The 14,737-nt window shown below is 35.9% G+C and overlaps 1 long non-coding RNA gene across 1 annotated transcript; it reads left to right on the forward strand.

Moving 5' to 3' along the window:
• The first annotated feature begins 1,423 nt into the window (after window positions 1-1,423).
• Window positions 1,424-1,991, forward strand: LOC132271533 (uncharacterized). Its single transcript, XR_009469722.1, has 2 exons — window positions 1,424-1,646; window positions 1,846-1,991. It is a non-coding gene; the product is annotated as an uncharacterized LOC132271533 (long non-coding RNA).
• The last annotated feature ends 12,746 nt before the right edge of the window (window positions 1,992-14,737 follow it).

Consider the following 14,737-nt stretch of genomic DNA (forward strand, 5'->3'; position numbering starts at 1 on the left):
TTCTTCCTTCCTCCTTTATCCAGCCCCTTCTTGGCTGAAACTCTCTCTCTCTTTTCTCTTACAGTTTTTCTCTCAAACTCTCTGTCTCTAAAAAGTGGTGTGAATAGGGTTTCTTCCAACCCTTGACAGACCAACCTAAGATGTATAAATAGGTGTATAATAAACCTTAATCCTATTCATAACCTAAGGAAAAATAAAAGAAAATAAAAATAAAACATAATACATATTTATGAAGTCTGTACGTCAATATAGGATGTCGTTCACTGATAGCTATTAGGATGATTACTATCGGAGATTAGGGGCATGTGTCCCTAGATCTCTATCGGTTTTATTTTATGGGCGGGTGACGGCATCGTCTAGTTACCACAACGGTTACGGAGTGTGTGGGGGTAACTAGCACTGTCAGCTACCACAATATTTTTCATGTCACTGAATTTCACATCGCCTGGGGTAAGGATTTTTGGATTATGTTTTACCACTTTTGGTGTTTTAAGGTACGAAGATTGTTCGATCTGAATTTCGGGACGAAATTCTTTTTAAGTGGTGGAGAATGTGACAACCCGGATTTTTTTTTTAAGATTTTAAATTTTATACTCTTGATTTTTAGTTGTCAATAAAATTGATTATTTTGTTTTTATTGGAGATTTACCAATTGGAGGTTGGATTATTGATTATTGATTATTGAATTGGAGATTTATCCAATTAAAAGATTTAATGGGTTTAATTTTTGTTGTCATAATTAATTTGATTAATTATGATTTAAGGCTTATCAATTACAAATTGATTATTTTGTTTTAATTGGAGACTTGGTGAGTTACCCAATTGAAATTTTTAATGGGTTGAATTATTTTTTGTTACACAGTATATATATATATCTTTGTTGCATCAGTCGGTGATGAGGCTGCCGATATTGAGAGGAGAACGAAAGATTGAATGGAAATGGTAATTTGGCGGGTCCCACGTACTTTGTGATTGCAATGGACAATTTTCCTTTGGCTTTGATTTTTTTCTCACGTGGTTTTTTTGTGGTGGCTGATGTTTCTTTGTTAAATGTTGTATGGAATGAAAAGATGTGAAGATAAAGATAAGAATTAAGGAGGAAAAATGGGGCAAAATTGATGATGATAATGGGCCCCACTAAATGAGATATTATGGGTCTTGATTTGTTACATTGAATATATATAGTATGTATATATATAGTTTCATTTGTGATGTCTGTTGAAGGACTGCACCCATCCGAAAATGCAAGAAAAGAAAGAAAAGTTTGAAATGGTGTTAGTGGTGGGCCTATTAGTTGATATTTTGGTTAAATACTACTTTGTGCACATGGGTATTGTGTATACAATTAATGTAAAGAAAAATTAAAGAAAGAAAGTGGCAGTAAGTGTCTGCAGAAAGTAAGATAAAGCAAGAAATGTGATGATGGTGTCGCGTGAGGTCCACTTAGTGATAAGTTTGCAATTGTTTTGATTTTTGTTGTATGGTGACCTGTTGTGCTATGTCATTTGCCTATATATATATTGGTTTGTTTTGGTGAGTAAACAGAAGAGAAAAATTAAAGGGCAAAGGGCCGAGATTTTATTTAAGCAGAGAGCCGAGACGGACTTGAGGCATGATGATCCAGTATTGATTTATTCTTTTAAAGAGTAGGGTTCTTTATACCTTGAATTGTCTGGGTGATTTTATTTCAAATATTTTGTTAATGTTGTTTTGTTAAATTGCATATATATATATTTTTTGTTCAAAAATATATTTATATTTTGTGAACTAATTTTCATGAAACCTCCTTGAGATTCTTGTTATGGTTTTTCCTACTGGGACTTCCCCCGTCTCAACCCCCTACAGTTTCAGGTACCGAGGATGAGCTTGGATTGATAGTAGCAGGCTAGGAGGAAGAGTAGGACTGGAGGAATTAAATTATTTATTTTAGAGAAGTTGTGTATTTAATTGAGGAAATTAATTTGTATTAATAAAATGGTATTTTCTTTTGAGATCCTGGGTGGAAATTGAAGTATTTTGATTTGAATAAATCGAGGATTTTATTTAGAAAAAAAAATTCGGGGCGTTACATTCATCGTCATGGACGACACTTCTCTTCTCAGGTTTTTCACCATATAAGGTTATAGAAACCCTAAGAGCCGCCACCACAATATCAGCCTTTTGAATAATATGAGGAAAAAAGAACTTCTTCTATCAAGGCCTGTGCCTTCTTTTATAGAAGAAATAAAGGTTTGGTGGGCTTTTAGGTCTTCTGGCCCATTTGGAGTAAAATACGACTTAGAAAAAAATAATCCCAGTAACTTATATATTAATCTATCTTGGAAAGCTCGAGCTTAAAAAGTAGAGCACGAACTATAGGGTTCAGGCTCGAGCTTTAGGAACAAAGCTCGAGCTTTTTTGAATTATTGCTCGAGCTTCAAAGGATGGTGCTCGATCTTTAATTTTATACTTAGTCAAATTTCTTCAACTATTTTTCGAAGCGTCTTTTTCATCAACACTTAGAATATTTTGGGGGTTTTCTTCTTTTAACATTGCTCGATCCAAGCTTTATAGGGCTCGAGCTTTAGGTACTAAGCTCGAGCTTTTGGTACTCAAGGCTTGAGCTTTGAATGATAGTGCTCGATCCTTGAGGTCTGGCATGAGGCCCTGGAGCTTGGTTTTCCTTTAAAATCAATTCTTCAAATTCCGACGCCTCATGCTTGAGCTTGAGGGCCAAGGCTCGAGCACCTTGGGGTAAGGCTAGAGCACCACTGAGTAGGGCTCGAGCTCTGGACGTACAAGATTCAAGCTTTAATACCTTGTTGATTTTCTTCTTTGTCTTGCAGGGCTCGAGCCTTAGAAATTAGGCTCGAGCTTTGGTACTTAAATTCTTCCAAACTTCACAATTTAAGCTCTCTGCTTGCTTTGAATGACCGGCAACAACTTTGTAAGCTTCGATATCAGTCTTTTCATCATAAATTCCTGGTTTTAACCGTTTCTCTGGGAAAGTAATTATAAACACATAATAAGCATAAATTAGTCTAACAATGGATAAAAGTATCACTTTAGGTTTTAATAGACGTATATTTAGGGGATCGAATATGCAATATTCAGCGCTCATCACACCCCTAAACTTACATATTGCTAGTCCCTTAGCAATACAGAACTAAAAAGCCACTTTCGTGGGAATCACGGTTGCATTTAGCCTATACAACAAGATTTGAAACCCCTAGGTTACCCCTAATGGACGAGTTGTAGTCTCGTGAGGTTTCTAGTGATGGTACCCACAAACATCTCAAACAGTGCCTTAATTGCACAATAAGATCATTCAATCCTGTTTTTAAATCATAATATCCCTACAGTTCATCAATCAATCAAATATAGCAAGTGCATCAAATTATATTAATCAGAAAAACTTTCAACTTCCAATTTCAATTTAACAGCCATGGTCCCCATATGTCAGTTTAATCATTTATTCAATAATCTTAATCTCCAAAATTCTTTAAAAGTGAACTTATAGTCAAACATGTGGCTTACTATCCATACTTGCATTTATTCCTTACTATTCCTCAACTCATAGGCCAACTTTTCAAATTCCAACTCCCAAGGCACTATTATTATTATTTCTACTGGTATGCATTTTTTCAAAAAGAATACTATGCAATGTACAGGTCTATTAAGCTTTCTAAATCACCCATGTAACGAACTTTCGGCCAATGACTCCCAAACCAAAAAGTCTTAGGGCATTAAGTGATAAAGCACCCCTCCGGACCTAATTGTTCAAGTAATCTAGGCAACCTAAACCCTTTATGTAACAAGCTTTCAGCCAATGACTCTAAAACCAGATGGTCTTAGGGCATTAGGTATCAGAACACACCCCTAAGGACTTAATTGCTCAAGCAATCTAGGTACAGGCCTGAACTTGACCCTTTTCTACTCTTTTTTTTTTTTTTTTTTCATTCACATTGGTGAAGAACTTTTTCATTTATTGCATACATACCTTTTCTTTCCTTTCTTTTATTTAATTTTTTTTTTATGCCTTGGTTATCAAAATTATCAAATTCACCTACTCATCTCAGTTTAACTCAAAACAAAACAAGACTTACAGTTCATACCCAAAAGAATTCATGCAAGTGTGAACATGTGCAAAGTGGAGTATTTTAGAGATCAATATCATCAAACAATAATCATCCTAACAAAGTGGACCACAGGCTACCAACTGATTTCAAAAATTTTCAAGAATTCCTTTTCAACATAATTTTGGCATACAAATCATTTCTAACCAACATCAAACTGCAAAAAGAATATATGACAATCAACAAACTCAAAATCATGCTTGTAACATCAAATTTCAGGACCTTGTGTTATATCATCAAAATTTTGAATTGCCCCTTACCCCCAAACTTAGTGTGCACATTGTCCTCAATGTGTGAAAACAGAAGAGAGTTAGAAAGATATTACCATACTACACCAGACCAGGAAATATATACCAATATGAAACACAGAAGGGCAAATTAGAGAAGTCACCCCCAAACTTGGTCTGTAGTACCTGGCAAAATCTGTAACCTCCAATACACATCAGAGTATTAAGTATATGGAATAATAATAGAGAAATATCATATGCAGCTCAAATATAAACATAAGTATAAGACATGCAAAAAATATGTATATAAATAATCAGAATCAGTACAATGCTTTTAATAACAGACTTAGGGCAGATATACAGCATAGAGAATGAAATATATCAAAAAGACTGCCCTAGTCAACAAAAGATGCCTATCTAGTAAAACAAAATACAAAAAAGCCCTAGACAACTAATCTATATCAGGTGGAAGAGTATCTGTAGAAGTAGAAGCGGCAGAAGGAGTGCAGTGTAAAAGCTCAGCAAGAATGCTTCGTTGCTCAATCAGCATCTGTCTCAGCACTGTCTGTCCACCTTGCAGCTCTGCCACCCTGGCATGTAACTCTCTAATCTCAGCCTGAGAAGAACTCTCAGGCTGTATTGTATGAACTTACCTCCTCTTCGGTGGTGCCTGGCTATCAGAGGTATCCATCTCATCCTCCGTGGCCTCATTATCATCCTCATCCACCACTCTAACAGTAACTGCTATATAACCCTCATCTCCAAACTCCATTGCATTACGATAATTTGCCAGCATATGCGTCCACACCTCATTCCATTTCTTCATTCCAAATATAGGAGTTTCATTACAAGACTCCTCTTTCTTATCTACTACAAAACCCTGTAGCTCTAATATCCTGGTAATCATATATGGAAAAGGTAGCTTATGGGTAGGAATATTCTTATGTGGTCTAATCTCTGACCAAAACTCCAGTATCTGGTAGAAAATCATCCCAGGAAATGAATACCGCTGCTCAAACTGAATAGCATAGAGTGCCTGAATAAAATCAGTATTCTGAATATTTTATGTCCAAGAGGATGAACATTAGCAGAGATAATAGAATCCAAAATCCATAACCTCTTTGGAATCTTAGCCTTGGTAATACTACTAAGCTTTCGCCTGGCAAAACCTTCTATCACACAATTTTTGAATCAAATTTTCTACAATTGGTACCCTAAGGAAATGTGTGAAATTAGGACAATTATGCCTCTTATTTACCACCTGAGAAAGCTTATGATAACATTCTAAAGCTGCAGCAATGGCATTAGGATTAACAATCAACTCATTCCCATCGATCATAGTTCTAAGCTCCCAAAGGTCATTCTCACTATAGACAAGATTGAGATAAAACATACGAACAAGATGAGTATAAACAATCTTAGTTACAGGACCATAAGATGCAGAAGATGCCTATAACTAAATGACTTCATAGCCTATCTACTGCGAGGATCAGCAATTAACGCCTGATAATCAAAGGTCATTTCATAAGAAATTGGGATGGTCTTTCAAGCACTTGGCAAAACATCTTTAGTCACCCTAGCATGCTTAGAAGGAGTAGGATGAACCATCTCAACTTTCAATTAATAGTACCCTCAAAGAAATCCCTTTAAATCACCAAAATCCACCAAATTCTGCAATCTGGGAACTGAAGCTTGAGCTTAACCTTCTGAGCTCGGGCTTGAATCAAGGCTCGAGCTTTAAGTTGCAGAACTTGAGCTCTACCTGAAACTAAACCAACACATATCTTCAGAAATCAATATATATATCAACCCAAGAGTCCTTTAAATAACCATTGTCTGCAGATAACTTATGAAAACCCAAATAATCATTCATCCAAAAAGAAACTCATGCTTTCCTAGTCCAGATCTAGAAATTTAAGCAACTAAGAAAGAAGCAGTGGGAAGAAGATGAAGATGAAGATTTTTGCCTGATTAGCACCTGCAACTCTAGAAGGAGAATGTCAAAAATCATGGTGAATTAGTATAGAGAAGAAAACTTGGAGAAAAACTTCAAGAGAGAGAGATTATGATAGAATAAAAGAAGGAGAACTCAGGCTTTCTTAAAAACTTTTAAAACCCAGGGCTCGAGCTTTAAAACCTGAGAGCTCGAGCCTGTCACCAAAAACCTTTGAGTTAGTGATGAAGGATGGCTCGAGCTTAGCGTGGGCAAGCTCGAGCTTTTGATAGCTGATGCTCGAGCTTTAGAATGAAAGCTCAAGCTTTGAAGACAAATTTTTATATTTTTTTCAATTTTTATTTATTTTTCTTAATAAACCTAAACCTAAACTAAGTTAGAAATAAAATAATAATAAATATAAACTAAAAACCTAAAAATTAAAACTAAACTAAAAATAATAAAAAACTAAAGTACAACATACAAATGCTAAGTTTAGCATCGATAGCTCAACAGAATGCTAAATTTAACGTCGATAGCTCGACAAAAACTGATTTCTCTAGTCCAAGTAAATAGGATCATGAAGTTCTACTGCCTTCACTGTGCCTCTCTGTACAATACCCTCAATGTAGGGCTTAAGTTTTTGTTCATTAACTTTGGACACTTATCCAGTCTTGTAATCTTGTATTTCTATTGCACCATAAGGCGTAACAGAAATAACCATATATGGACCTTCCCAACATGACTTAAGCTTTCCAGGAAAAAGTTTCAGTCATGTATAAAATAACCAAACCTTTTTCCCGGGCTCAAAAGTCTTACGCAAGATATACTTGTCATAAAATGCCGTAGTCTTTGATTTGTAAACCTTAGCACTCTTATAAGCATCATTACGTAATTCTTCAGGCTCGGTTAGTTGAAGCTTCCTGTTAGAACCAGCAGAGTTCATATCAAAATTGAGTTTTTTTTATGCCCAGAGAGCTCGATGCTCTAAATCTATAAGAAAATGACACCATTTACCATAGACAAGATAGTAAAGTGACATACCAATTGCAGTCTTAAAAGCTGTTCGGTAAGCGCACAGAGCATCATTTAGTCTGAATGACCAATCCTTACGATCTTGCTTAACCATTTTTTCAAGAATTCTCTTAATCTCATGATTGGATATTTCAACTTGGCCACTTGTTTATGGATGATAGGGAGTAGTAACTTTATGAGTGATGGAGTATTTTTGTACCAAAGTACGAAAGTACCTATTACAGAAGTGAGCACCCCCATCACTAATAATAGTTGGTGGCATACCAAATCAGCTAAAAATGTTCATTTAAATGAACTAAATCACAACTGCGTGATCGGCGGTTTTAGTAGCCACTGCCTTAACTTATTTAGACATATAATCATTAGCCACAAGAATATACTCATTTTTATTTGATTGAACAAAAGGACCCATGAAATCAATACCCATACATCAAAAACCTCAATGACTAAGATCGGAGTTAAGGGTATCATGTCTCTTCTGGAAATTGATTCTAACTGCTGACATCGAAAGCATGACATACAAAACAAATATGCATCCCGAAAGAGTGAAGGCCAAAAAAAACGACACTAAAGAATTTTAGCTACAGTTTTCTTTGCACTGAATTGACCTCCATAAGCTAAACTATGACAGAAGGTCAGAATACTATGAAACTCACTCTTAGGAACACATCTACGAATGATTTGGTCAGCGCAATACTTGAATAGTTGGGGATCTTCCCAATAGTACATCTTAATCTGGGAGAAAAATTAATCTTTTTCCTACTTTGACCAAGATAAATGAATTTTGCCTATTGCAAGACAATTCAGAATATCAGCAAACCAAGGCAAATCCGTATGAGAAACCCCAAATAGCTATTCATTCAGAAAGAAATCACAAACTGGAAGTGAAGTTGAGGTATCCTCAATTAGAATTCTAGAAAGATGATCAGCTACCACATTCTCTGATCATCTTTTATCCCGGATTTCATAATCAAACTCTTGAAGTAGAAAGATCCATCGAATCAAACGGGGTTTGGTTTCCTTATTGGAGAGAAAATGTCTCAAAACAGAATGATTAGAATAGACCACGACTTTGGAACCCAATATATATGATCTGAATTTGTCCAAAACAAAGACAACTGCAAGCAACTTTTTTTCAGTAGTGGTATAATTCAATTGTGCATCTGAAAAAGTTTTGCTTGCATAGTAGTTAACATAAGGAAGTTTCTCTAGTCGTTGTTTCAGGACAGCACCTATAGTATAATCAAATGCATCACACATGATCTCAAATGGAAGAGCCCAATTTGGAGGATTTATAATAGGAACTGAAGAAAGAAAAGGGTGAAGCTTATGGAAAGCTTCTAGGCATGATTCATCAAAGACAAAAGGAGCGTCATTTGCAAATAGAGTACATAAACGATGAGAAATTTTGTTGAAAGCTTTAATGAAACGTCGATAGAACCCGGCATGCCCAATAAATGATCGCACTCCCCTTACGGAGGTAGGAGGAGGCAATTTAGAGATCAAATTTACTTTGGCTCTATCAACTTCAATCCCTCTCTTTGAAATGATATGTCCTAAAACAATCCCCCCTTAAACCATAAAATAGCTTTTCTCCTAACTAAGAATAAGATTTATTTCCCTACAACACTGAAGCACTAGGGATAGATGTTGGAGACCATTCTCGAATGTGGATCCAAAAATAGAGAAGTCATCCATAAAGACCTCGAGAAACTTTTCAACCATATCCGAAAAGAGAGACATCATACATCTCTGGAATGTTGCTAGTGCATTACACAATCCGAAAGACATCCGTCTATATGCAAATGTACTGAATAGACAAGTGAAAATAGTTTTCTCTTAATCCTTAAGATCAATGGCCACCTGATTATAGCCGGAACATCCGTCTAAGAAGCAATAATAGCTATGGCCAGTCAACTGCTCTAAGATCTGATCAATGAATAGTAATGAAAAATGATCCATTCTAGTAGCGGAGTTGAGTTTCCTGTAATCAATACACACACACCATCCAGTGGTGGTGCATTATGGAACTAATTTTCCCTTAAAATTCTCAACTACTGTAATACCTAACTTTTTAGGTATTACCTGAGTAAGACTCACCCACTTGCTATCTGAGATGGGGTAGCTTATTCCCACATCTAGTAACTTCACAACTTCTTTCATAACCACCTCCTTCATATTGGGATTCAATCTTCTTTGGAGTTCCTAAGATGTTTGGGAATCCTCCTCCAAATGAATCTAATGCATGCAAATTATGGGACTAATTTCTTTCAAATCAGCCACACTCTACCCAATAGACTCTTTATTTTGCTCAAGAACTTTTAAGAGACTACTTTCTTGGGAACTTGTAAGATTGGAAGCAATTATCACCGAGAGGGTGTCATTTAAACCCAAAAAAAAAATACTTAAGCTTGTCTGGTAGTGGCTTAAGCTTAAGCTTTGGTGGAGACTCTAAGGAAGGAATAGACGGAGTACTAGAAAGTGGAAGAAGAAACTCAAGTCTAGATTTCTATAGAGAAAAATCTATGATAGTGGTGGAGTTGAGCAATGAATTCAGTTCAGCTATTGAAGATTCGATATCGAAGTCTTCAGAATTGAACTGATTCTGACAAGAATCTAAAGGATCCTTAGATAAAATAGTTGGGAGTGATTCTCAACCAACTCATCAATAACATTAAGGAAGAAGCATTCACTATCATCGTGAGGATGATGAATTGCATTAAAAATGTTAAGCTTGACTTTCATATTCCCAAAAGATAAATCCATGGCTCTAGTCCTACAGTTAATGCAAGCATTCGCTGTAGCTAGAAAAGGACACCCAAGAATGACTGGAATATATTTTTTGGAATCGTGGACCAGTTCTGTATTAAGAACTAAGAAATCAACTGGAAAATAGAACTTGTCCACTTTTACGAGTACATCTTCAATAATACCTTGTGGTTGTCTGACAGAACAGTCAGCAAGCTGTAAAATAACCGACGCAGGTTTTAATTCTCCTCAACCAAACTTCTTATACACCGAGTAAGGAATAAGATTCATACTTGCTCCAAGATCAAGAAGTGCTTGCTCTATCACATTGTTTCCAATTATACAAGAAATTGTAAGAGCACCAAGATCTTTAATCTTTAAAGAAGTGTTGTACTTAAAAATAGCACTGACTTACTTGGTGAAACAAATTTTCTTAGGAACTTGGCTTTTGGATTTTTTCTTAAGAATGCACAAGTCCTTTAGAAATTTGGAGTAGGTTGGAATTTTCTTTATAGCATCAAGTAGAGGAAGATTGATTTTGACCTATTTAAAAGACCTTCATCATATCTTGAATTTTCTCCCTTTGCTTACCAAAGTAAGAGGGTTCTTTGAGACGTTCAGGATAAGGTTCTTTTGGTTCATAAGCTGTCTCAAGATTAGGAATAGATGAAGAAGTGACCCCACCTTCAACTTCTGTTATGGTTTATAGAATAGAGTTTGAGGAAACATCCCTGGGATGTGGATTATGAATGATAGAAACAATAAGAACCCTAAGCCTCTCTTTTTCTTCCTGTCCTTTTTTAACTTGATTATCAACTACTTTACCACTCCTCAATGTAGTGATAGCCTAAACTTGCTCATGATGAAAAATTGGTTTCATCAATCATGTAAGTCTGACCTTTCGGGTTGGCTACTGGCTGACTAGGCAGCTTTCCATCCTCTTTTCGAGATAAAGTACTTGTTATTTGCCCAACTTGTGCCTCTAACTTTTCTTTGGCTTGTGAATGAGAATTAAGAAGTTAGGTATTGGCTTTAAGATTAACAAGAGTATTGAGTACTTGATCCTCAAAAGTAAAATTTCTAGGAGGAGGTGGAAGATTAAGAGTTTGAGTTGGTTGATTCATAAACTGAGGTGGATAATAAATAGTAGATTGATTGAACGAATTATTTTGTGGCAGAGGGTTAGATGAATTTTGGTACTATCCCTGAGATTGTGGAACAGGGACTCATTGACTTTGATTACGCCATGATAGATTGGGATGATCTCTCCAGCCAGGATTATATGTAGAAGCATATGGATTATAAGCTAGTCTGGAGAATGCATTATTCACTTATTCCTGTGGGATCTTAGATGGTTATCCCGTCATAGGGCAAGTGTCAGCAAAATGGGAAGGATTAGCACAGATTGAACAAACTTATTTTGGTAAGGCAGTTTGTGGATTAGCAATAGGAACATAGCCAGATGATAAGACTTGGTTAAACCTACGGTTCAACGCTTCTATTTGAGTGGCTAACTCACTAGATTTTTCTACCTCATAATGACCTAAACCTAGAGGAAGAAGCATGTTACATTGAATTTTCACTTAGGGCCTCAAACAGTTCCCAAGCATCAGCCAGACTCTTACGAAGAAAAGCTCCATTACTGGATGCATCAACCATGTTCCTATGAGAATCAGAAAACCATTATAGAAAATCTGTACTAAATGCCATTTAGCAATATCATGGTGTGGACACTTTCTTAGAAGATCATTATATTTTTCCCATGAATCATGAAATTGTTCTCCCGGTATTTGGGAAAACACCATGATATCTTCTCATTTGTGAGGTTTTACCCACTGTGTAGTACTTTTTTAAGAACTCTTGTTGCAACATGTCCCATGTAGAAATGGAATTTGTTGGAAAGGACTGCAACCAAGTTCTTGCTTTGTCCTTGAGAGAGAATTAGAAAAGTCACATCCTGAATGAATCATTGGTAAGAGTGGTTAACTTGGTAGTCGAGCACAGTTCCAAAACTACATCTAAGTGTGTATAAGGATCCTCTGTAACAAACCCATGGAAAGTAGGAAGCATTTGGATCATAGCAGGCTTGATCTCGTAATGGGTTGCATCAGCATCAGGAAATACAAAGCACGAAGGGGAAGTGTATGTGGTTGGAATAAAATGACCCCTCAATTGTGGTCGTGGAGGAACGGGTGCTTGCGGCACTCAATCTGCATTACCATTACCCAATGCATCATGATTATCAGCTATGTTATTAGAGGAACTTCCTATTGAATTTAAATCCTTTTTAAGTTTTCTTAATTGACTAAGATTTCTCTCTATTTCAGGATCAGGCACTAAAGGTTCTGACTGAATATGACGAGTTAACATGCACCAATTCCACTAACCCTAATAGTAACAAAAATAAAAATTCCAAGCAAAAGAAAACAACAAAAACTCACAGAAGGTTTTATAAACCGAAGCTTTTTATCCCTTAAGCGTCTTTGTCGTCACTGCTAATTTCCTGCACTTGAAAAGAAAAAGAATTAAGGTAAGAAACTAGAAAGTCCGAAGACTGGTAAACCAAAAGTAGTAAACTAATTAAAAACTAAACAAATAAACAAATCTCCTCGGCAACGGCGCCAAAAATTGATATGTCTCAGCTTATTACCTCTCGCAATAGCATGAATCTTTATAGGATAGTACTATATAGAGGGTGTCGATCCCACAGGGAGATAAGTCTTCTTTGCTTTGTTTTTAACTAATCAAACTTATTTCTTGGTTTACAGGTAACTTGTTGAATTGATTGATTGAATGGTTGCCATGAACATAAAATAAAATAAAACTAAAATTAAACTAAAGTGATCAAAGAGAGAAAAGTCTTAGGGCTTTGACTTCACCACAACCTTCATATTATGGTTAACTGTTCAACTCTGGGGATTTAACAATTTATATTTCAAATGAATTGAACTCAATAACATTCGTTCAATTTGGATTTAAAGAAAGATGTTTTATAAATTGCAGTTAACTATAACCTATCTGTGGTTAGCATGGACTCTCCACCTACTTACTTTAACTAATTTTACAAACAATCCATCTTTCCCAAGCATAGACTATGAAAACATTCATTTATAAAAAACATTGGAACACCATTACATGATCTCCATTCTTATGTTCGGCAGGGCTTCGCCAGATACTGTCCAATAAGAATGGGGTGAGTATAGTTTACGAAAAGTTATATCTAAGATAATGTAATAACAATTTAAAAACTATTAAAACATTAAAATCCAATTGAGTTTTCTCAATTACTCATAATCATGTAATCAGAAATATAATATATATTAAAAATATCCCAAAGTTAAAACAATCAAACCATAGTACTTAGGTTGGGTTACATCAGTGCCCTAAGAAAGGAATTAACTACTCATGACGATACAGAATATCATATGTGTTGTTGTCGTCTTTATCATCACGGACGACACTTCTCTTCTCAGGATCTTCACCTTCTAAGGTTATGAAAACCCTAATAGCCGCCGCCACAATATCAGATTTCTAAATAATACGAGAAAAATGAACTTCTTCAATCAAGGCATGTGCCTTCTTTTATAGAAGAAATAAATGTTTGGTGGGCTTTTAGGTCTTTTGGCCCATCTGGAGTGAAATACGACTTGGAAAATAATGATCCCTGTAACTTATAAATCAATATGTCCTGGAAGGCTCGAGCTTAAGGAGTAGAGCTCAAGCTATGGGGCTCAAACTTGAGCTTTAGGAACAAAGCTCGAGCTTTCTTGAATTATTGCTCGAGCTTCAAAGGATAGTGCTCGATCTTTAATTTTATACTTAGTCAAATTTCTTCAACTATTTTTCGAAGCGTCTTTTCCATCAACACTTAGAATGTTTTAGGGTTTTTCTTCTTTTAACATTGCTCAATCCAAGCTTCATAGGACTCGAGCTTTAGGTACTAAGCTCGAGCTTTTGGTACTCAAGGCTCGAGCTTTGAATGATAGTGCTCGATCATTGAGGTCTGGCACGAGGCCTTGGAGCTTGGTTTTCCTTTAAAATCAACTCTTCAAATTCCGACGCCTCATGTTTGAGCTTAAGGGCCAAGGCTCGAGCATCCTGGGGTAAGGCTCGAGCACCACTGAGTAGGGCTTGAGCTCTAGAGGTACAAGGCTCGAGCTTTAATGCCTTGTTGATTTTTTTTTTTTTTTTTTTTGGCAAGGCTCAAGCCTTAGAACTTAAGCTCGAGCTTTGGTACTTGAATTCTTCCGAACTTCACCATTTAAACTCTCAACTTGCTTTGAATGATCGGCAATGACTCTGTAAGCTTCAATATTAGTCTTTTCATCATAAAGTCCAGGTTTTAACCGTTTCTTTGGGAAAGTACTTATAAACACAATAAGCATAAATCAGTCTAACAATGGATAAAAGTGTCACTTTAGGTTTTAATATACATATATTTAGGGGCTCGAATATGCAATATTTAGCGCTCATCACATATCTTTTCTTTTCTCTCCACTAAAGATATCTAAACATATTTTTCCTTATCTTTTCTTTTCTTTCCAAATCCTTCCAAGTCATCTTATCCAATTGGACCCTAAAAGAAAAAATTTATATATGAGGATATTTTGAGAGGAAACATGTCCATTGATGCATAAATAGTGAAGCATTCCGTTAATTAGTAGAATATGACCTTGATA

This window comes from Cornus florida, unplaced genomic scaffold (assembly GCF_030987335.1).
Source record: "Cornus florida cultivar Cherokee Brave unplaced genomic scaffold, ASM3098733v1 CherokeeBrave_3.0.0_Hap2_Chr08, whole genome shotgun sequence".
In the NCBI taxonomy this organism is placed as follows: Eukaryota; Viridiplantae; Streptophyta; class Magnoliopsida; order Cornales; family Cornaceae; genus Cornus; species Cornus florida.